The sequence below is a fragment of the Acanthochromis polyacanthus genome, chromosome 16 (genome assembly GCF_021347895.1).
Source record: "Acanthochromis polyacanthus isolate Apoly-LR-REF ecotype Palm Island chromosome 16, KAUST_Apoly_ChrSc, whole genome shotgun sequence".
In the NCBI taxonomy this organism is placed as follows: domain Eukaryota; kingdom Metazoa; phylum Chordata; class Actinopteri; family Pomacentridae; genus Acanthochromis; species Acanthochromis polyacanthus.
This window is the reverse complement of record NC_067128.1, coordinates 26,951,922-26,963,300: the sequence shown is the minus strand read 5'-3', so window position 1 is coordinate 26,963,300 and position 11,379 is coordinate 26,951,922. Positions and strand designations below refer to the sequence as shown.

General features: G+C 40.5%; 1 pseudogene; it reads right to left on the bottom strand.

The window, feature by feature from the left end:
* Positions 1–5,676: 5,676 nt before the first annotated feature.
* Positions 5,677–10,371, bottom strand: LOC127530399 (putative nuclease HARBI1; annotated as a pseudogene).
* Positions 10,372–11,379: the final 1,008 nt, after the last annotated feature.

Below are 11,379 nucleotides of genomic sequence, written 5' to 3'. Positions count from 1 at the left end.
TATGTGTATAATTTCATCATAAATATTGATTGAAAAGTGCCAAAGACACATAGAATAGCGTTACTTTTAAAAACAATTAATAAATAAAGCATGGTTTTACCTTGCTGACATGTTTCGACTGCATCTGCAGTCTACCTCAGAGCGTTATCTGACGTGTGATAATGATGTGTCCTTTTTTATCAGGTGGCCAGTCTGACAGATCTGTCAGAATCTGTCAGACCGGCCATGCCCCATGCCTGGAATCCCAGGTATGCGAGAGGGTGTAGGCCCCCTTGTCCCGGTTCATGGAACTGCTTGCCTGCTTCCTGATCTCTATGACCTCCTTCATTCATCAGCTGGTCGATGGATTAAGGAGGCCTTGTTGACATTCGAAACATGTTAGCAAGGTAAAACCATACTTTCCTTATTTAGTTGTTGGTTTAAAAGTAGCACTATTCTATAGTAAGAAACAACAAAATGAACATAATCCAACAAACCAAAGATACAGTTGCATGCCATGAAAATATAACAGAACATGTCAGATTAATGAGACTCACCAGTTATAAATAGAAATCCAGACTGTTACAAGGAGCTGATGTTTAACTCGTTGTTGCCAGTTGTTTGTAGGAGACTTTTTTCTGAGTTTATTAAATACCTGCAGCAGTGGAATCCAAAAAAGTGTGTCTACAGTGAGAGAGTTGCAGGAACCTTCTTACAGTTTAAATTTTTGCCCAACATGGAAACATAATCATTGTCAATGACACAGAGTTGTAGTTTATAAGCGACAGTTAAATCATTTGTTGCATAACGGCTGTCATCCGTTGAGTTCTGAGCTCCACTGCAGCTGCAAGGATTTTTTTTACTGTTTTTAATAGTTGAGTTAGATTATCATCACACATTGATAAAACAAATCAGACACTTAGTGGGTTATTGGACCGGTTTCAAAAGTTAGTTTAGATTCAGTCTTTGTTCATTTTTATTTTACACAGTCCATTTAAGCTACTGTATAATCTTGCATGTATGACAAATATCTTGTGCATGCAGTGGTTCTCCCTGCTACTGCTGGGAGAATGAATCCTAGAGAAACAATTAATGTAAAAATGGGCTTCATCTGAATGACTTTATGCTGTCACTTTAACAGGCTGATGAAACAGCAATGTTACTTACCGCATGTCTAAAAAGGGCTATGGAAAGTGAGTTTACTGGTGTTTCAAGATTTTACATTTGCTAAAGTCTCCAACGAGGGAAAGAGCTGGGTCTTAGGAAAGTATCTAAGCAGAGGATAGACTGATCAGGGAACTTCTGCAAAGTATGTAAGATGCTTGAGCAGTGCTGTATTAAAGTCCAATGAGAAATAACAAAATTGTATTTATCATAAAAAGATGGAAATACTACTTTTAGGAGATGTTTCTGTGGTTATACGAGAAGGTATAAAACTTAGAAACAGATGGAAACAAACACCTTGGCAATGGCTGAATCATTTTTGTGTTTTTTTTCTGCATCCAACTACATCCTCAAAAGGAACTCTTTGTATTTCTGGCCACAAAAATTTACACGCAAGGTCTCATCCAAGTAGATGGAGCTTTAGGGCTTGGCATAACCTCACCCTTGTACACAAGACTCAAGAGATTTCGCTATGCCCCAAGGTTCCCATTCAGTTTTCTATCTCCGCAACTGTATCTTTTTAGATAAACACTCTCTCTGTTTCTTAATGTAAAAAGATTGTATCTAAAGTCAAATTAAGTTGATAGTAAAGGTGTGGAAAGGTGTTTTGCATAGCTGTCCTGAGAATATTCCACACTGCACCATGCAGTGATTGTAAACAACCCTGAATATATATTGTTTACAGCATATGAATATATCACAAGCTGCATCTTATCATCAAAACCACCTGCCTGAAAACCTTTTCATCCAAGTACATAAATTGTATATTGATTTTCCTTGTGCTTTACATCAGTGTGTTCCATGAAATGTTTTGTCAAACAGAGGAGCCATTTGATGTACTTACTCCACTCGTTCACCATAATTATGTGATTTATATCCAGGCGGGGGGCTGCAGCACAGGCCTGCATAATGTTCACAGAGCCTATTTATGGGACATGTGTGCAGTGTAATACTGAAACAAAATGAGAATGTAAATGCTGAGCAAAAGGCTGCTGCTGTTTTCTTTTAGTACTGAATATGCAGTAGAGTCTTTAAAGCTCAGCTACACTACTACCTGCAATCATTGCTTACTTTTCTGACTTCAAAGAAGACTTGCTCCACATATGCAGCTTACTGATGGGGATGAATTCATCATTTTTCCACTCAACGTCATCCCATCCTTTTGCGAGTTTATAACAGTGCATGCCTGGAGATTGAGCACTTGCAAGGAATTCAAACTTATCTGCCGTGAAGAATTAAGTGGTATCACAGTAGCAACTTATAAAACCACTCATTAAAAAGAAGTTGATGCTGCTTTATGGAACTGTGGATGGATGGTACCAATATCACAATTGCGATTTTAAGTTGATTACCTTACATGACAGCTGAGGCTGATGATACCCCCCGTATGGGACAGACCCAGATCTGGCGTGATCAAAAATGCTCTCATACTGCACCTATAAAAAGATTAGCCATTCCTGATTTAAATTAAGCGCTTTCAATGCTCTGTGAGCAGACATGTTGTCCTGATGGAGTGGTCAGCTACAATTGTGCCACAGTTAAAGTTCTCCCTCAGACATCCCTGGATGTTACAGTAGAACTCAACATGAACAATCTGACTCATGGGAGCAAATTCATGGTGCACAACCCTGTGAATGTTGAAGAACATGAGCATCATCTCGGTGTGCTCCTGCCCTGACGTGGCTTCTTCAGTCTTGGAGATTTGCAGCCATAGATCCAACACCTGTCATCAGTAATGATGCCAGACATAGACAAAGGTAGAGAACTTCTGCAGGTCTGTGTAGAAATTCCCAATGTGTATGTCCAAGTGTTCACAAAAATGCATGCCACAAAGGCCCCAATGTTGATGCCATGAAATCATGAGGGTTCTGGCTCAGCCATGTTGAATGTGCATGTCTGTGTTGTCCTTTGTACATCCACAACAGGAACAAATTTGAACTTTCTGACTGGACCTCATGTCTTTATCCGAAGTAAAGAAGTTTAGCAGAAGTGCCTATGCTAAACCAATCACTTAGTCTTTATCCTTGCATTCTTCACTCTTCTAAATTGAAAGAAGCTGTTTGACAGAACTTAGAAAAAGCACAAATCTAACTTTTGTTTGGCTTGTCCAAGTGAACACTTGAATTCAACTTCAAAAGTCATTATCACACAATCTACCCATGTATCCAAAGACATGGTGGATGTTGCCATTCTCCTTTATGAAACATGGACCAGTCAGCACGAAAGTAAGATTTATGCTTGGCCCATTTCTTCCAAAAAATATTGTCCAGGAACTTTGACAGTCTTAAAATTTCCTTCAGTGTATGGTATATTTCCAGACTAAGCAAATAAGTCCACTAATGTATCAAAGATGCAACAAATTCCTCCTGAATGTTCTCCTTTGCAAAAAGATACAAGTATTATTACTCTTGGGCGCCACAGACATCTTTAACAGTAGACATTTTGACTTGTGCCAGTAGGGAATGTATAGATACATTAACAGTGATATCCAACTTAAAGGAGGACCAGGTTTTCTGATTTCTAGTTCATGGATTTCAGGAACACTTAAAGGATCTTTAATACTTTTAATACTCTTACATACCCATTAAATGATCCCAAATGAAATCACAAATTTTAAAAAAATTATCACTGCATGACAACAAACAAGAGGAGATGTTGTGAGGAGATGTGTTCTTAGGACTGGAGAAGCAGCACATTAAAAGATGCATCAAGCGAAAACGGATCCAGGCTGATGAGGAGAAAGACAGTTTTCCTCCTCTCACTTTCCTCCCACACACATTCAGTCCATCATTATGAACAAAAAGAAACACTAACCAAGGCCTTGAATATTATTTCTCCCAAAAGAACATAATCAGTTATTCATTGGAGAGCTATATCTATGCCTGTGCAAATGCCCTTGTATGTTTAGAACTTTCGGTAACACACTCAGATTTTACGTTTGCATAAAAAATGCTCTATTAAACACTTCCAGAAGCTAAAATAATTCTCCACTTGCTGAAAGAGCAGAAGTCAGTGCTCCAGTTATTCCACAGAGAAATGGACAAAGACGGTTTGAGGCAGAGGTGAAAAAGAATGAAGAATCAGTGAAGTGAGCGAAGAAAAACAAATGAAAAGAAAGAAACTGAAAGAGACAGACAGTGATAGAAACAGTAACGCAAAAATCTGTCTCCCCCGTTAATTAGTTTCTTTGTGGAGACGAAAAGCAGTGAAGTGGATGACTAAGTCTGACCGAGGCTGTCAGGCAGCACTGAATCTTTTGATTTGTTGCTGTTCAGTGACAGAACCTTTGGCAGAGAAAACAAAAGGAGTAAATATAGTGGGAATCCAGAACATGTATTTTTCATCCAGGAAAATCACAGGAGTCTTCTTTTATCATATGTAGCAGATAAGAGTCCAACACAAAACCCTCACTCCTCACATGAAACAGTTTACGAATGACAGGCAGAGGCTATTGGTTACTTCAAGCCCACTTACAGAATAAAAATGTTTTTGTCATGGTTCATGGTTCAGTAATTCTGGGAGTTTGACCAAACCAAATAAACTGCAGGAAAGGTTTAAGGCTTTTCTGGTTTTCCCTTTGTGATCACACAAATTATATCACTCTTTACTGAGTAACGGTATGGTTTCTTTCCCCTCTTTTCTGTGACAATGTCAGAAACAGTGACAAACTGACGATTTGTGAGTGATTTATCATGTTTACAAGCACATTTGAATGAATCTAAAACCATTTTGTGCATAAATAAATAGTACCTTAATTTAATATCGATGTTTTTGAAGAAATGCAATAGTGTCAGTGGGATACAAAAGTCAGAGATCACTTCAAATGCTGAATTTGAGAATTTTGAATCTGGAGTTTGAGAATTTTGACATGTTTGAAAACGCAAGATGCTCTGACATCCCAAAATAGTCCCAATTCTGCTTCATTTCTAGGTCAGCAATGAAACTGAAACAGATTAGTGACAGTGACATATTTGTAAATGACAAAAATGTCAGATATCATCAAGTTGAGGCAGCTATAGTTACTGATTCTAACTATGGCTGTTCATCATGTTTCCAGCAGGGCATTGCTTACTAAGCAGAATTGCAATGGTGGGAAACATGGTATCACAAATAAGTAAAAGTGTCAGAAGTCAAATTGTTATTCTAAGCAAAGAGAGGCTTTCTCAGTGGAATTGAAGACTGATGATTTTTAAGGAGGCAGTGCATGGCCCTCCAAAACACTCAAACTAAATCAGCTGTATCCAAGCACAGTGAGACTAAAAGTGACCACACCATCAGAAGATCAATACATCAAGCTTTGTTCACTGAGAGATAGTGAACAAAGCTTGAGCAGTGGCTTCAGAGGACAACTACAGTAGTGTCTCTAAATCACTTCTGAGAACCAGAAACAAACTCTTGGAGTGGGTTCAGGAATCCAGCATTTCAGTTGATGACTAGAAAAAGTGGTGTTTACTGATGAATCCAAATGAAAGTTTAGTGGCAGTAGCAGAGAGGTATGTGTTGGTATATCAGACTTGGAATATTGACGTTGTCTCAGCCACTGCCATCTGGGGCCTGTTTCACAAAGCAGGTTTAACAAACTCTGAGTTTAATCCTCAATTCTGAGTTGATCTACTCTGAGATAGACAACTCTGAGTTTTCGGTTTCACAACGGCTGATTTGAGTTGGTTTAATCAACTCTGAGTGGATTCACCCGGAGTTAAGCGTGTGCACCACAACTATAAAAAGACAGCATTAGTGGATCCCCGATTCGACGAGTCACTATGGCAACGGGGAAGCGGAGAGCTACGTTTTTTACACGACTTGAACTGGATATCTTAATGCTGTCATATGGCGGCTTCGAACACGTTTTTCGAAAGAAGTGCAACACCGCTGCAATTGCAAAAGAGAGGGAGACGGCGTGGGAGAACAATGCTGCCCGGGTCTATGCGTAAGTTTAAATGTAGTCCTTTGAAATCACAATAATATTACAGGGAATAACTGTCTGAATGGTAGCCTATTAAGTTATTTCATTTAGGTGCAATCCCGTGGGGGAGAAGCGCACGGGGCAGCAGCTGAAGATGAAGTCCAAAAACATTGTTCAAACAGGTAAGACCTCGGCATAATCTCATAGAGGAAATTCTTTTTGATCATGTTTTACATTGTAAAGTAGCCCAAATATTAGGTACGTGGATGTTTGACTGTGCAGTTGTTTTATCCACACACAGCCTAAACGTCTGCATCCATATCATGTTCTGTTAAATAATTAAGCCTATTTAAACTAACACAGACTTCTACTAAGCCAACAGAAAGAAAGCAGATACCCGTAAAACAGGTGGTGGCCCTGCACCACCACCTCTAACGGAGGCAGAGGAGCTGGCCCTAAGCCAGAATTTGGGAAGGCCAGTGGCTCAGGGAATCCCTGGAAGGAGCTCATCTTCTGAGACCACCCCCCAAGACACAAGTGCGTTCATAAAATGTAATATACCTGTGTATGTGTGTGTGTGTATGTATGTATTTTTAAAGCATATTCATACAAATATTTATTTCTCTTTTGTGTCTTTTTCATTTGACCCAACAGATTCTGATGGTGCTATCTGCCTGGTGGAGCCTCTTCACGCCACAACAGACCTTGTAACTGTAAGTAGGGAATACTTCAAAGATTTTGCCAAATGATAATTTAAGTATATTGAAACATATCACTCATCCAGGATGAAGAGGATGAAACCATGTCTGCTGCCTTTACAGAGGTTGATTCAGAAAGGCAAATAGAGGTATGTTACTGATAGCTCTCTTCCCATTTACACACGTGGACAAAATTGTTGGTACCCCTCAGTTAAAGAAGGAAAAACCCACAATTCTCACTGAAATCACTTGAAACTCACAAAAGTAACAATAAATAAAAATTTATTGAAAATTAAATAATCAAAAACAGCCATTACTTTTGAATTGTTGATTAACATAATTATTTAAAAAAACAAACTAATGAAACAGGCCTGGACAAAAATGATGGTACCTCTATAAAAGATTGAAAACTATTTGACCAGAGTGACATGATTAACTCAGGTGTGTCATTTAATTGACATCACAGGTGTTTCCAAACTTATAATCAGTCAGTCTGCCTATTTAAAGGGAGACAAGTAGTCACCCTGCTGTTTGGTGAAAAGGTGTGTACCACACTGAACATGGACAACAGAAAGCGAAGGAGAGAATTGTCCCAGGACATCCGAAAAAAAATTATAGACAAACATCTTAAAGGTAAAGGCTATAAGACCATCTCTAAACAGCTTGAAGTTCCTGTGACAACAGTGGCTCATATTATTCAGAAGTTCAAGACCCACGGGACAGTAGCCAACCTCCCTGGACGTGGCCGCAAGAGGAAAATTGATGACAAATTGAAGAGACGGATCGTTCGAATTGTATCCAAAGAGCCCAGAGCAACCTCCAAAGAAATTAAAGGTGAACTCCAAGGCCAAGGTACATCAGTGTCAGATCGCACCATTCGTCGTTGTTTGAGCCAAAGTGGACTTCATGGGAGACGATCAAGGAGGACACCACTGCTGAAAAAAACTCATAAAAAAGCCAGACTGGAATTTGCAAAAATGCATGTTGACAAGCCACAAAGCTTCTGGGAGAATGTCCTTTGGACAGATGAGACCAAACTGGAGCTTTTTGGTAAGGCACATCAACTCTATGTTCATAGACTCAAAAACCAAGCATACGAAGAAAAGAACACTGTCCCTACGGTGAAACATGGAGGAGGCTCAGTAATGTTTTGGGGCTGCTTTGCTGCATCTGGCACAGGGTGTCTTGAAAGTGTGCAAGGTACGATGAAATCTGAAGACTATCAAGGCATTCTGGAGAGAAATGTGCTGCCTAGTGTCAGAAAGCTTGGTCTCAGTCGCAGGTCATGGGTCTTCCAACAGGACAACCATCCAAAACACACAGCCAAAAACACCCAAGAATGGCTGAGAGAAAAGCGTTGGACTATTCTAAAGTGGCCTTCTATGAGCCCAGATCTGAATCCCATTGAACATATGTGGAAGGAGCTGAAACATGCCATTTGGAGAAGACACCCATCAAACCTGAGACAACTGGAGCTGTTTGCTCATGAGGAGTGGGCCAAAATACCTGTTGACAGCTGCAGAACGCTCATTGACAAATACAGAAATCGTTTAATTGCAGTGATTGCCTCAAAAGGTTGTGCAACAAAATATTAAGTTATGGGTACCATCATTTTTGTCCAGCCCTATTTCATTAGTTTGTTTTTTTAAATAATTATGTTAATCAACAATTCAAAAGTGATGGCTGATTTTGATTATTTAATTTTCAATAAATTTTTATTTATTGTTACTTTTGTGACTTTCAAGTGATTTCAGTGAGAATTGTGGGTTTTTCCTTCTTTAACTGAGGGGTACCAACAATTTTGTCCACGTGTGTACATTTCTGAACATTCTGGTGGAATATAGTGTGACATTTAGCCCACACTGAAGTATTGCACATTCTTATCCTTTTTAACAGAACATGGCTGAACAACAGCAGGATGGTCCTTCAATGTTCACTGCACAGAATGACACAGTGAGATGGATGTTCAGTAAACATCAGAGCTTCATTCCATGGAATTCATATGCAACTGTGTAATTTAATGTCCTATGTATTCCCAGTTATCAGTTAAACAAATATACAAAATCCACTTACTGAGAAAAATACAAAAAAAAAAAAACGGATAAAGAAATGCAGTACTTGGACTGCCAGATTATGAGGGCAGATCTGGAAATTGAACTACAGGAGCACAAGTTAGAGGTGGGTGATGGTCACAGGTGAATTATGTTCACTATTGGAACATGAACTAAACTAGTTTTTATTTGTAGGAAGTAAAGAAGACCAAATGAAATGTGTATCATGTGTTTATTTCCTGTGGTGGTGTTGATGGTGATGATGGTGGCTTAAACTCCAAAGTGGTGATTGCATATGTTGTCTCTGATTGATCTGCTGTCCTGGATAGCTGCAGGTGGATGGGGTCATCATCTGGGTCTTCAAATTGTACGGCAGGGTGTTGCTCTCCTCTAATATAGCAATATTATGAAGAACAACATATGCCACTATAATATCACAGGCCCTCTCAGGTGTCACCCTGAGGTGACATAGGCGCTGGAAACGGGCTTTCAGCAGGCCTATGGTCATTTCCACCCGGGCTCTGGTCCTGCAGTGAGCCCGGTTGAAGTTCTGTTGGGGGCCTGGTTCAGGGTATGGGGTGATCAGCCTGGGTTGTCATGATAACCCCTGTCACCCAGCAGAAGACCGTCAAACTTTCCTGTAATGTATAGTGGATACATTAGAGTATATTAAAAGGAGAGAGACAAGTGAATTCTATTGTGAAAATCTTTAGGCTGCTGACCACGCTGCAGTCTGTTGCTCAGGTTAGACTCTCGAAAAATCCTTGAGTCGTAAACAGAGCCAGGTCACTTGGCCTCCACATTGGAAATGATGCATGAAGCATCACATATGATCTGGACAGTGCAGAGAATGACAGATGTTGAACTATGATGCAGTCTTTAACATTTAGAAACTGTAGTCGGTCTACCTGTAGCCTACCTGCACATTTATGCGGTGAATAGACTTCGTAGTCACATAGTCGCCTTCATTCTGTGATGGAGCTGTGATGGGGATATGGGTGCCATCAATGCATCCAATCACACTGGGAAATCCGAAAAGAAATCAAAATGACTAATCCCAGTCTGAGGTTGCAGCACAATGTCATGAACAGAATATGATTTAAAATGAATTTAACACATCTCTACATCATTCACCTGCAATCCTGTGGATCTTCTCCTGGATGGCTCTCAGAGGTTTGTGCCCAGGGAAAACGACAAAGATCTGTAGAAGTTGTTTCAGGGCCAGGCACACTTTTCTGACCACCCTGCAAACAGTGGCCTTACTGTAGTGCTCTGCATCTCCAATGTTATATAAAAAACTTCCACTTGCGAAGAACTGCAGTGCAACACACAATATCTGCTGGGATGTTAAAGCGCGACTGCGGTTGGTAATGCTTCGAATGTCAGGACAAATGAGGTGGTGGATGGAGGTTATGGATTGTGAGATGAAGCGGTACCGTTCAAAAAGATAACCGTCCGGAAATGACAAAACATCTATGCGCGATTTGAAAACAATCTCCCGACGTAGATTCAATTCTGTGCGCAGTAATGCTGCTCCTTCGTCAACTGGATCATTAATAAAAGGACATGCCATTTTAACACACGGAAGAACTATTTGACGCCAAAACTCGCTAGCTGACTGAATGAATAAATGAGGAAATCAAACAGCGTGTGTGGCTGAAAGAGGGCGGAGACAGAGAGAAACTCGAGGTTTTCTGAGATAAACCTGCTGGCGACCAGGTTAGAGTCATAGAGTCTGTTACTGCGGTAACTGACCAAGACTTTAAGTTACCCCTCTTTGTGAAACAGGCTAGAGTTACCCTTCTGTCTCAGGGTTGAGTTACCTCGCTTCGTGAAACGGAAAACTCTGAGTTTCCCTCATTTCAGGGTTAACAAACTCAGAGTTTTCACTAAACCTGCTTCGTGAAACAGGCCCCTGCTCCTCTGCCTGTCTGTGCCTCTCCCCTCTTGCTGCACTCTGCACTGCTGGCAATCAGCGTGAATGCAGAACAGCTGCTGGACCTCCACACCTGCAGCTCATCTGATCATCACCACTGCTATAAAGACCAGCTCTACACTCAGCTTAGTGTCAGATCCTTCAGACACTGCATTCGGCCGGCCACGGTGTGATCCTGATTCTTTTAACCACTGGAGCAGCCCAAATTTCCAGACCGCGAGCAAAGCACACCAAACACACTGCAAGCGTGAACAAAAGCGTCTTCATGCACTCACAGCATCCAAACAACTAAAGATCCACCCGTTAAAGTACGGCGGCCCGCGGGCGGGCCGTTTTTTTATCGGTATACGCTTTTTTTAAATAGAAGGACACTGCAAACACGATTATACAAACACTATACACACATAGAAAGCTGAGATTCTCATGAATCCGCCGGTATAAACCACTTTCAGATGTGATTACCACAGCGGGTAATATAAACACATTTATCCAACAAACAACAAGTCATGTAAACGTGCACAGCTCACCTGTCGACGCAGTTTGGACGCTCGTTTCTGGTCATAAAAGAAGATAATCCACAAAAACCGGCCAGAACCCAAGCTTAGCCATCCAGAGGAAACAATCCAGTATAATACTTTGGCCAAA